This window comes from Suncus etruscus, chromosome 10 (genome assembly GCF_024139225.1).
Source record: "Suncus etruscus isolate mSunEtr1 chromosome 10, mSunEtr1.pri.cur, whole genome shotgun sequence".
Classification (NCBI taxonomy): Eukaryota; Metazoa; Chordata; class Mammalia; order Eulipotyphla; family Soricidae; genus Suncus; species Suncus etruscus.
Window position 1 is genome coordinate 40,254,458 of NC_064857.1, and position 13,681 is coordinate 40,268,138.

Here is a 13,681-nt window from a genome sequence, read left to right on the forward strand (position 1 = left end):
CTTCTGTATATGACTATACTCCTAAAATTTGAGTTGCAGTTGATCTTTCATTTCTTCCCTCACCTGGTTAGGTACATCATCTCCTTAAAGCACGCTGGCTAATGCTGCAGTTCTAAGTCATAGAACAAAATATTCAGAGCAGAAGAGATAGCACTGGTTCATCCTCTCCAGAAGATTTAAAGTTTCTAGAGGCAAGTTACTTATCTCACGGGTCAGAGAACTCAATAATGTTTTCATGATAAATTACTATGGTCCAAGGGAAAAAGTTAGAAGCTATATTTTTCATAAGCTGCTTTCCTGTAGAGCTATGCCTCTAATCTATAATATCCAAAATAAATTTACTTTGATATATATCTTTATTCTATATTTAGCATATATTAGAAGCTTCTAGGTATAATAACCAAGCCAGGGTTTCATACATAGAATGAAATAGGTCTGTTCCATTAAAGGCAAACCCTCTATTTGAGAAGTCAGAATAGTCTGCTCTATAAATGATAGCTTCAAATGGCAATATTTAATTTTTATTCTGTGCAATATGGGAATTTCATGCTTTATAAAAGTTCAGGTTACTCCATTTTTTCTTTGTACAAAAGTTCTATATTATTTTTTTATTTTCTAATTGTAGAAATTTCAAAGAGGAATCGCTTTTGCTATAAATGTTGAGAAGGCAATAAGGAAAATTAGTGTTAATAGTTTATTTTGGAGCAAGTCTTTCCAGGGGCAGTATATATCCCAAGGCATATACTGAAAGTGAGAAAGGTCACTTCCATGCTTCTTCCCTGGAATTACTTCATCCAAGTTGGTTATAAGCTATCATTCGTTTGTGGTACATGATAGTGTGATTTTAGATTTTATGTGTTATTTGGTATAATAGTATATTTAAATGGACTTTTTACAATGAAAATCTTTAATGTAGTGGAATTATCTTTTTGCTCTACACAATTTCAGCTTACAAAAAGTTTCAGAAAAATTCTATTTCAGGGCCAGAGCAATAGCCCAACAGTAGGGTGTTTGCCTTGCACACGGCCAACCTAGATTTGTTCCTTGGCATCCCATATGGTCCCCCGAGCCTGTCAGGAGAGAATTTTGAGCCCAGACACAGGAGTAAACCCTCAGCACTGTTGGATGTGGCCCAAAAGCAAACAAACAAACAAATAAACAAAATTCTATTTCATATAGCAAGGAAAACCTATTTAAGAATATTCTCAAGACTGTAGCATTTTAAATGAACTGTATATAATCTTTTGTTTCTGTAAAGGACTTAGATTCCATGGCACTCTTTTAAATTGTCCAACAAGTATAATAATTTGGTTACACATAAAAGAAGGTGGAGTGAAAAAGAATGGTCATAACTCATTATTCATTATTCCATGACTCCTTTTATATACTACCTTAATTAACCTTAGAATAACTGTATAAATTATTATTTTCCCTTTCATATAAAAAAACTGAGGCATAAAATGATCAAATGACTTTTCCAAGTGACAATAATAATATAAAGTGTCAACTGGATTTAAGCCCAAACAATCTTTCTCCAGTCCCATGATCATTTCTACTATGCTATTCACTCTCATTAGTTATAGAGAGGTTCCTCTATTTACGAAAACATAGTTAATTTTAATAAATAAATTTATTAGTTTAAATAAAATAAAATTAAATAAATTTATTAGTAAATAGAGGAATCATGTGACCTTCAACAAAACCTTGTCCCTCTTAATTTTTATTCATTTAAATACCTTTCAAACTCACCATTCTTTTTGGTTTTTTTTTGTTTGTTTGTTTTGTTACCCAGTGGTGCTCAAGGGGTACTCCTGGTTCTGCACTCAGAAATTGCTCCTAGCAGGGTCTGGTGATCATATGAGATGCCAGAGATTAAACCGAGGTTCATACCGGGTTGACCACATGCAAGGCAAACACCCAAACTTTGTACTACCACTCTGGCCTCATCATTCTAAAAAACTAAAAGGAGAAAGACATAATTAGGTAGCCTATTATTTCAGATGAACAATTACTATCCAAAGTGGTATTTCTTCATAGAATGTCTAACACTATTTAAAAATATAAACACATATGTCTTTTGCAGATAAACCATCTTATATCTTTCTACATATATATTGCCCTTTAGCTAAAATGCCAAATCAGGGGGGCAGAAAGATAATACAGCAAGTCGCATACTTGCCTTGCATGTAGCTGACTAGGTTATGATTCCCAATACTGCATATCATCCTCTGACCCCCAAAGAGAGTCCCTGAGCACAAAACTAGGCACAACTCCTGAACATTTCCAAGTGTGCCCACAAAAGGGTGCCTTTGGGGCAGAATATTGTGAACTTCAGACATAGGTTGTTTCTAGTTGGGTCCCAAAAAATTTCATCTTTATAGTTAACTCTAAATACATGGAGAATTACTCATTCTCTTGGAAGTAAAAGGTAGAAATTAACTTCCATTTCTAATCAAGGTTTTTCTAACGAATCAGAAATTTAGTGGGGATTTTTGTGTAAGAAGAGGAAAAAAATGATCTCCATATCATAATGTTTGAAATCATAATGTCCAAAGATTCCAAACAGAAACTTCATCTAACAGTTCTACTAAAATAAACCCATTTACATGATTTCTTATATAAAATGCAGTCTAAAGAAGTATAATTTCTGAACATACAAACATGCATACACATGTGTGCACCCACCTATTTAATACGCATTCTACTTTCTGGATCAAGGAAATTAGGGGCAGAAAAATTTTAAAGAGTACAATAATTTAAATCAATTTACCTTTGTAATTTTAGACTATTGCTATAATTTATATAATCTTCAGTAACACAAGTATAACAAGTATAGTCCCAATTTGTATATACATATAAGTGCATGCATGTATTATTTCAAAACATTTATATAAATTAACTTTTTTTCAGTTATTACAATGACTCTTTAATAGGTAGAAAAAAGAGAAATATACTGGAAAATGCTGAAAACCATGTGAAATAACAGTAAAAGTACTTCAGAAAAGGTTTCCACATTCATATAATACAGTATAATTTTGATACCATAATTTGATTATATTTAGGAAAACAAGATAACATTAAAACAGAAAAATTGTGAACCTAGCTTAAAGTTATAGATTATGCTAGTATTAAAGTGGGAAGAATAAACAAACATGCATTGAATACTTGGTATATGCCTAAGGCTTTAACTTTATACAGCTACTCTTCACACACTGCTTAAAAATAGATTATTACTTGTTAAATTAAAGTATTTATAAAACATTTTTATAAATTAAAGCCATATTAGAATTTTACCCGAACCTATGTGATCCCAACCTCATGTTCTGTCCATGACCTTTCCTTATCTTTTAGACAAGTTACTTTTTTTCTATAGGACTTGGGAGACAAATGCCCTGAGTATGCATATCACACAGCAGAAACACTCCCACACAGTACATATTTAAGGAAGATAATTTAAGTAATGCAATAAAATTTTCCTAACTTAAAAAAAAGATGGAGGAAATAGTTATGACCAGAAATGTAAAATGTATAATAAAACATAATAGGGTTGAAGAAATAGTAGAAGGGTTAAAGTCTTTTCCTTGCATGTAGCTGACCTGGTTTTCTTCCTAGAACTCCCTATAGAGTACCCCAAGTCTTCCAGAAGTGACCTCTGAGCCCAGACCTAGATAAGTAAACTTTGAGCACCACTAGGTGTGGGCCCCAAAAGGACAACAAATACAACCAACAAAACTGAAGCAAAACAGAAATTTTCTTACTGCTTGAAATCTAAGAATTCTTATATTTATAAGAATAACAATAGCTTGTATATAGTAATCAAACATTTTCAAATTGCATATACATTTAAGTTAATAAAATGGAAAACTGTATTTGTAGTTTTCTCTTAGACAAAAAAAGATAAATATTAATTCCAGTGATTAGAGCTCTTTACATTGAAGTTTAATGACCTGCCTCAACCAACAGTAAGTATGAAAGTTATGTTTCAAAAATTCAAACATAAATTGAATTAAAGGAGCCACAGTGATGACTCTTTACCTTTCTAAAATCTCACTTCACATTTTTAACAGACTATGTATTTTCTCCTAAGAGGTTGAAAGAATTTTTATACTGAATGAAATAAAAATAGATGCTGCTGATACATATAGAACGAAATTGAAAATCACAGTGAGCAAAAATCTTTTTTAAGTATAACTCTATTTGAAATCTTTTCTGAAAGATGATATGCTCCCTTCATGCCAGTAGAGTCTATATTTAAATCACAGGGATTGATGGAATATAACATCCTTTGGTGTTGATCAAAAAGGAATATCTTTTCCAAATGAATTTGAGCTAGACCATCAAGATTTATAGGATTTTTCTGCACAAGTTTAAGCAAATGAACTACCCTGTAAGAAACAAAGCACCCCACCTCCCAATTCATTGAATTTAATAAAACATGAGACAATTTGCAGATATAAACTATTTGTGTTAAGGACAGTAGGAATATTCTGGAAGGACAAAAGGGAGACCTTTAATCATTTGGAAGTGTAGCCTGACTAGAATTTAGCCGTTGGCTCAGAGTCAACTTTTCATCACCTTTAGCTCAGTCCTAGCCCAGGGCTTGCCCTTGTCCATTAATATTCATTGTGTCTGATTCCCTTGGCTCCCTTTGAAATAACAACTAAAACAGTCATCTGCTCCCATTTGCTCTTAAGAAAGATGAAAAATAAATTGAAATGAGTTCCATCAGGATAAAGATACTGAGACTTTCTTCTCCAAAATAGATGCCAGATCAGAATTAGAGCAGTTTAAAATTCAACTGAAGTGGACTTAATTCACAGAAGATCATGTCCTTAGTGATAAAAAAAAATATATATATATACAAAACATATATATTGTGTTTTCTGTGTGCAAAATAATTTAAGGAGCTGAAGGAGAAGATGATTTATAGGAAAGGCATGGGAAATTTTCACCCTCTTCACTGTGTTTGGCAGAAAAGGATTTAATTGTTATAGTATTTCCCTTATACCTCACTGTATTTAAATAAAAGCAACTATAGGAAAAGATATTGAGGCAATGTAATGTTTTATATGCCATCAAACTATCACCATAATAATTCACTTGCCACCAAAATCCCCTTTTTTAACAGTAGATTATTTGATTTTTTTTTGTGCAAGCTTAACAAAAGTAAAGGGAATATGAGAAAAAGAGCAAATAGAACCACTTGACTCTTCTTTAGCAATGGAAATTAATATTTCTTTAAAATTGACCTTTCTTTTTGAGAAAGTTTCAAGGGAATGCAAAAAAGACGGGCTCATGCTAAGAGGAACACTGAATTTACCCACCCCGTTTTCCACGTGGTATCTTCCCCATTACATCCACTTGAGGGGAACCATTCCTGGATAATACAGAGTAGAGGATGATAACAGCAGGAATCAGAATTAAGAAAATGTGCTGGTGAATATAAAACAGGTATGCACATAGGTAAGATGTATGCAAATAGGTTATTTGTAAAATTTTCTTTCCTCTGAAGTTGACTATTGGGCTCATATTGTTTCAGAACATAGTATCATTTGTTTTATTTGTGAGTGCTGGTATTTAGTCATCAGACTAAAAGGTGAGGATACTTTCTATTTTAAAAATGAAAAGAAGGAACCATCAAAATAGCTCTGGAGTGCTTTCCTGGCATTGCTCTAGAACCTGGATTTTGACTCCAACTACACATGTGTCCCTAAGTATCACGAGGTATGGCTCTAGATGTCTCCCCCAAGATGGCCAGGATAGTTTTTGTGGCCACAACTACTCCTAGCAACATGCATTGCCTGTCCAAATATTGAACTGTCCAATCTGTTAGCCAAGTACAATGATAAATGGGCCCAGGGCTACTTGTTCACTTGTGGAGAGACTCTCCTGAAAGAAATTGCTCTTTGTTTCTCAAATCTATTGACTATAATTTTGCATCTATAGCTGAAAGGTTTTTAGGACCTATTTGAATAGGTGATAGAATCACCAGCAATTTACATATGCATGAATGCTTGGGAAATAATAGTCTAACGGATTTATAAAGAATCAAATAGGATAAAAAGCACCCTCAGTGTAGCAGTTCCTTTATGCACTGGCACTCAGAATAATCCGTATGTTTGAATGTTCTGTATATCAACTAAAGCATAAAGTAAAGGAATCATAGAGGAAGCAAGAGAATATGAGAAAAATGTATATGAGAAAGTAGGGAAAGAAAAAGAAAGGAGAAAAACTCTTTTTTGTTCTTTTATTCTGACTAAAGCTTAAATTAAAGGCCTTGTTCTTATAGAACTTGTGACGTACTGAGTGTATAATCAAGTTATACACTGACCAACTCTGAGTATATCCCAAACAAACACAAATGTGTAAATAGTTGATTTCTACATCATAAAGAATCAAACCAAAGAAGGAAACTTTGATCTAAAAGGAAAATCTACCTTAGAATTTGAACACAATTTTCTTTAGAGATATTTATCACTTAGAGTGGATTGACATTAGGGATTGTAGACTTATTATAATTCACCCTGAAATACTTTTACTTTGGAGACTCTGAATGGAGTGATTAACAACAGGAAAAAATATCTCTTGGCTTAGGGGATTTTTTTGAGGGTTATTTCTGATATAAATGCATTTCATCAGACTTTCTATTTCATTAACCCACTCCGCAGTTATCACCTCTGTATGAGTCACTGTATGTAAGCACAAAGCAGAGAAGATGTGATTTAGAGTTAGTTCTTTGACAAGGATGGAAGAATGGCTCTGGTAAAAAAAAAAGAAGTGAATAAACTTCTGAGGGTTAATGTGCTCTTGTGTAAAGCTTGCAAGAATGAATAGACAGCAATACTCCTAAGAATTTCAGACCCTATTTGGGTAAATGAATGACCTTCCATTTTTACTTTCCATGATTCTTAAATGATACACACCTGTGTTACCAAAAGTATATGGGATGCCACTCATTTGAAAAATTAAGTTCTGTTCACTTTTAAATCCTTTGTCAGAAGCAAAAAGTTCTGTTTAGGAGACATACAAAAGTGAAATATTCCCTAATAAAAATATCTCTTAATAGAAAACCGACCAAAATAATAGATAAAACCAGGATTGTGGCTCACTATAAAAATTAATAAACTCAGCATAGTATTTCAGTGAGAAAAAAAAACACCATTTCTGAGACATGCCTATAAATTGCAAGAAGCAGCATGGTTGTGCAATTTTTCTAGTTTCCAGAAATTTATTAAACCTAGGAAGACAGTATTATTGGAGGCACTGGCTTGTATTTCTGGTTTGAAGCAACTAAAATTGGAATATAAATACTTTAATTGTCTGTTCTTAAATGTTCTTTGCCAACACATATGGGAGATCTTGATGACTGAATATTGACACTCTAAGGACAGGCTTTTAAATGATCACAATATCCATTTTACTAAATATATTTACTTGCTTGCCAATGTGAGTTCTGAGATTTACATGAATAATTATGTCAAAGTGTACGTAATTACTATCAGCAATAACTTTTGGTAAAATATTACTAATTTCTCATTGTAGGAGAATATTTTTATGAGTTTTTCCTTAACATTTATAGAAGACTGTTGTTTGTGTCCACTTTGATTACAAGCAAGTTTTTTTTTAAATGACACTTCACTGACTTTTTCTTTCTAAAGAGGTAAAGAATGTATAAGGGTATTTCAAAAAAATCTACCTGTGTTTTTTTTTACAATTTGTTGTTCACATAACTTGACATTTCAATGAGAAAAGAGAGTCTTTGAAAAATTAAGATGCTAATCTCATTTAGGAAAATTTAAAATATCCCAATATTTTGTTGTGCAACAATTGATTAAAATCATGATATCCAAAGATTTTCATATAAGGTAGGTTCTTAAATTTTATTTGTTATTCACTTAAGTTTTAGCTACTTAAAATTAATAAAGCACAAAGCTCTTATAACTTGGGTTTGGATCTTCAAGATGTTTAAAAAATACTCTAACTTCTCTTCACTTGATAGAAAACGATAGCACTACGAAGGCAGAGCTGGATAGAACAGTTACATAAAATGCCTTTTCAATTTTTGCACTCTATTACCCTTTACTGTTATAGGAAAATGGTGTTATCGCCTGATTACTGCAAAACCACACAAAAATCTCGCCTTCCAAATCCAAGTGGGTCCTTGACTAGTGATGAACAAAGCCAGACCATCTGCTCTGAATATCATTACCACTTTGACCATTTGGACAAGGAATCTATCTCCTTTGATCCAAAGAGTGGTTTCAGATTGAAATATTGAAATGAAATAAGTAGACAGGAAGAGACATTTGAACAAATAGCACTTGCCGATAAGAGCTCATTTGTGAGGTTCCTTTCATCGGCCTCCTTTAATTTTCCCACCCGTCACAGAGTTCACCTTTGGGCAGCCTGTTCTACAAAACATTTTCGAAATAAACTTAATTCCAGAGTTTCTGCCATAAACACTTAGGAAGAAAAGCAGGCGTGTGGGTGCATATGAGTCATCAATCACCGCCACCCCGCTTCCTGGTGATTCTCCATTGGAAAATCAGAGGCATGGAATAAGCTTGTATGTCTGTTTTACAGGAATACCACTAAGCCCCAGGCCCTGCTAATTTCCTGAACTAACGAGTCTCTAATCTGCTAAAAGGCAGCTGGCTGACTGCTGGTGTCTGGCAAGTGCCCCATCTGTCCCCCTGCCCTGCCAGGGGAGTCTCTCTCCTAGCTTCACTTTCCTTTCTCTGGTTCAGGCGTCTTTTCTTTGTTTACAGGGATGTCGTCCACCTGAACTTTCCTTCCCACGTCTTAAAACTTAGGCTCCTTCCCTCTTCCTTCCCCCTGTGTCACCTCGGGGCTTTGTTTAAGTGACAAGACTCAGTTGCGTTGACCGTAGTTACAGGGTTGTGATGGTGGAGATCATGACGGCGATGGTGGAGATGGGGGTGCTGATGGTGCGGCGGGGGGAGCACAGGCTGAGCAGGCGTGGGATGGAGAAGGGTGGATCCCGGAGAGGCCGTGGAGAACGGGATGCAGGAGGGGAAAGGGGTGCAGAGGGATTGCGGATGGGAGCTGTCCACGCACCCAAGTGCTGAAACGCCGCAGCCATGGCATACAAGAAGGGGAAAGACGGGAGGGCGCAGCAAATACAGAAGGGAGGGGTGGGGAAAAGGCAACAAATACCTTCACACGGCAGCTCAGCCTTGCTCTGGGAATGTGTTTCTGCAGGTGTCCTCGCTGCTGAGTTGAGTGGGTGAGATCCCCTATTCTGGCAGCTTCGGGCTCAGATTTCTCTAGAAAGCTGTGAATGAGAGCCCCTGCTCCACGGGGCTGTGATTTGGGTAGGAGGCGTGTGCGCCTGAGACTCTGTCCTTCTATAAGCAAGCCTCACTTTCCCCTGGGTCCTAAACACCTCCTCACAGTTGTCATCCCCAGTTCTGCCAAGACAATACCAAGACTTATTTTAATTCATTACATTAGTACCAAAATCATTACTCCCCCCACAGAACCTTAAAGCATAACCTTTATATCTTTTAAATGCAAGCTTTGAAACAGAGACCCCTTATGCATGTATATGTGTGTAAAAACAGAACAGGTAAGGGAAAAAAAGTATAACAGATCTATGGGTAAAAGGTGAATGGTTTTATTCACAAAGGGTATTAAAATTAAGCACTTGATGGAAAAGAGAGAAATAGGAAAATCGAAGCTTTGGAAAAGTCTCAGATTAAATTCTCGTTGCACAAAATTTTTCCTAAAACCTTAATAAAGTGTTTAAGTTGAAAAAATATAGGATTTTAGTAATTTAAGGATATAGTGATTTTAAGTGATCTCAACACAGATCAAGTGTTTTAAACACAAGAAGAATAACAAGGACAGCAAAAAAAATTAATCTGAATTTATAAAATACTTCCTTAAAAGTAAAAATGTGAAACTAGAAATGATCCCTTGGGAAAACAGCAGCAAATGTAAATTTCAAACACAAAAAATCATATGTATATATCATAAATGCTAATGCCTAAACGAAAAAAGGAGCAAAGGCATTGACAAATAATTACCTAAAGGGGTTAATGCATTATAAACGTTTTTTATAAATTAGGAACAGAAATATGCAATTTATGGTAACACAAAGCAGTTTGGGATGAAATTTAAATCTACCTATTATGTTGTTAAAATAATTGTGAGAAAATGTATCCTTCCTACAAATATATTTCATAACATATAATAAGCTTAAAGTACACATGCGTTTTCTATAAGTAACTTATGCTGAGGATATGATTAAATATTCAGATAAATGCTTAGTAACAATTTAATTTTTGACAAGTAAAATTGTAAAAATCATTAAAGTCTAAATATTTTACAGAGTCTAAAATATTTTGGCTATTAAAGCATTTATTTAAGAGTGCCAAAGAAATAAAAATGCTTATAAGGCAGTTTTAAAAAGCAGACTACCAAAAATAGTATTATTATAGTATAAAATTTGTAAGAGTATAAAATTGGATAATGAGATTATTGGTAAGTTCACTTTTTGTAAAGTTGGTCAACTAGATATTTTTATTTATATTTCTCTACAGCTTTCTTCTTTTATAAAAATCCTGAGATGTTTTATCTCTTGGTAAAAATGTTTTATTTAGAGAACAAGGCAAAAAGAAAAGAGAACACATTCTTAGTTGGAAGGCAGAAAATGTTAGCAGTGGAATTTACTCAGGATATATTTTAAAGCATTATTTCTATCATTTCCACAAAATAATTAATAACCAGAATCTTACAACTTGATATAACATCATATTATATAGTAATATCAATATAGTAATACTATTAATATAATAATATTACCTATCTTTAATAGAATGCAATAGCACCAAGTGAAAAATTTCTGTTTTTTTTTTCTTCACTGTTGCTTCCCAAGCACAAAGAATTATTTCTGGAGCATCATACAAATTGGACAAAATTTGAAGAGTCCAAGAATGAATAAATGGATTAATTAATACTAATGCCATAAGTTCCCACATAGATATGTATACAATATTTATAAGATAATACAATTCACAAAAACCTATACAAAAAGTCATATTATACCAAATGATATGAAGCTCCTTGTTTTTATATAAGTTAAATCTGAATAGCATCATAAAAGTATAAATAATCATAGATGTAACTTATAAAATGGTATAAATGTGGATTTTTTTTAAAAAGGAAAAGTTCCCCTCAATTAATTTCCATTAAATATTCCATTCTTTCTTCATCTTGAACCCTTTGGAAGTATTAAATATTTCCTTGAGAGAAGTTAATTTTGGGGTTTCTCTTCTTTTCCCCTTCTATATTCTTGTCACTGACAGAAATATAAACCAAGACCAATGTGTCATGGTAATACATTCCCTGACAGGGCAGCAAGGTAATTCAAATGGTAGATCACCATTTTGCTCACATAGAACTTCAACATGTTGAGTCTGAACATTACAGGGAGGGTTCCCAAGAGGTTTGGGATGTGACCCCAATACTCAAAAATAGGTAGAGTAGAGTAAGAGACATGACAGCAGGTACGATACTTGTCTTGCAAGTGGCCAACCTTGGTTCAAACCCCAGCAACATATATGGTCTTCTGAACACTACTGGATGCATCCCCAAAATCACAAGAAAATGTTTTTAAATATTACAATTTTTCAAGTTTATTGGATCATCTTGTTCTCCCTCATAAATGGAGGGACAAAATAAATAGTACCAAGAGCAACCAGTCATATGTACATTGAGTGGAAATTAAAAAACAATCAGACTTAAACACCAAACCAAAGTCAACGACAACAGAATCGATACTCAATCTACAATAAATTATACACAAATGGGATTTGTTACATTAGCAGTCCAGGGGACAAACAGGGGGAGGTCTGGGATGCATTTTGGGAACAGGAGTGGAGGGAGGTCAACACTAGTGGTGGAAATGGCCCTAATTCATTATTACTATGTACCTTAAATATTACTGTGAAAAATTTGTAATTCACTTTGATCACAATAAAAATATTAAGTTTTTTTCAAGTTTAAAGCTACCTTGTGTATTAGGGTGATAATTCAAAGCACTGAAGTATATAGGCCCTGAATTTTTCAACCTACTTACGCAGAATGTTGCCTCCGGGGTAGACCTGCTAGGTGTAGTCCTGGTGTCACCTAATCACCTTCTGGATAGTCCTGGTTGTCTCCAGAGCAACTAACTTGAGCTGCTGCTGAGAAAACAAGGAATTTTCAGATCATCTCAGTTAGGCCAAGTCTCATAGAAACTGGGCCCCCAAAACCCAGACCACTCTTGAACCCCCACTAGATAAGTACATTAACTTAACCTGAATTCATTTGCTTAATCAGTTTTTCATTGTTCTTGGTTATCAATAATGACTTTTAAATAAGTAGTAACCTAGCCAATATTATCTGTATTTCCAAAGTTACATGTTTGTAATCATGGTGCTTAAATGAATATAGTATTAAAACAGAAAGAGTATAAGAGTGGGAGAGATAGATATTCCTCCTGAGAAATATTTATAGAGAACAAGGGACCCTAAGTATATTGCTCATATAAAACTGAATGGTAAGCCTCAGGGTATGCCTGCCTAGTAATGAGTCCCACTGAACTGTATAGAGTAACCACAAGCTACTAGCTTCTGGAATATGATCTTTTATACTAAACATTTTTTTATAATTCGTTTTCTCTTTATGATGATTTGGCCATGGCATTGTTTCATAAGTACATCTATATTTTTTAAAATATTCAAAGTGAGTTCTAAAAGGTGAAGTTTTTATTTCGTAGAACTAGTTCTTGTTCCCAGGAGCTTTGGAAACATCTACTGGTCCTTGCACTTGTGCCCCTACACACTTCCTTAAGATAACCCTTAGGTAGCCTTATGAGTGGCTGTTTATCAGTGTCTGGATAGATTCCACTGGCTGTAACTCAAGATCTGAGACTTCCTTGGAGAGCCTGGGTATTTGCCTCTACTGGGAAGGAAACTCTAAGCCCAGAGGCTGACTCAGTAAATATGGAGGAAATTGATTGAAATATTGCCCCAAAAGTATTAACTGTACTGATTAATCATTTTTCTTGTCATGGAGAATGCCCTGCCAATTGCACTTCTCATGTTTGCTCTACTATAATTTTCACCTTTAGAAAAGAGTGAAAAAAATCCAAACTATGCAAGGCGTGAATTGATGGAAAGGAAACATTGTTTAGCTGAGAAGAAAGGATTTGGCCTATGGCAAAGATTTTAAGTCTCTATAGGTTTACTACATGAATGATGGAGAGAGAGAGAAAAAGAGAGAGAGAGAGAGAGAGAGTTATTTTCAGAGGCTAAAACCCAGGCCATGGACATTTATCCTTATTCTGGCTCATTTTATTTTACATAATATCTTCTAGTTCTTTCCATGTTACTGCAAAATGCATGGTTGTATCATTTCTTACTGCTGTGTAGTATTCCATTGTGTATATAAGTACCACATCTTCATGATCCACTCATCTGTTATTGGACAGCTAGGTTGATTCCAAGTCTTAGCTATTGTACTGACTGCTGCAATGAATAGTGGTGTGCATACATACTTTTGGATGAATGCTTTTCTATCCTGGAGATAGATACCTAATAGAGGGATTGCTGGGTCATAAGGTAGCTCAATTTTGAGTTTACTAAGAACCTGTCATACTGTTTTTCATAGGGGT

General features: G+C 34.3%; 1 protein-coding gene across 1 annotated transcript in view; it reads right to left on the minus strand.

Annotated features, from left to right (window-relative positions):
• The window catches only part of CLVS1 (clavesin 1), a 185,462-nt gene extending 176,111 nt beyond the window's left edge, over positions 1 to 9,351 (minus strand). Inside the window, exon 1 of the mRNA XM_049781959.1 lies at positions 9,178 to 9,351. The gene's annotated coding sequence lies outside the window, so the exon portion shown is untranslated. The remainder of the gene's footprint in view (positions 1 to 9,177) is intronic.
• Between the last annotated feature and the right edge of the window lie 4,330 nt (positions 9,352 to 13,681).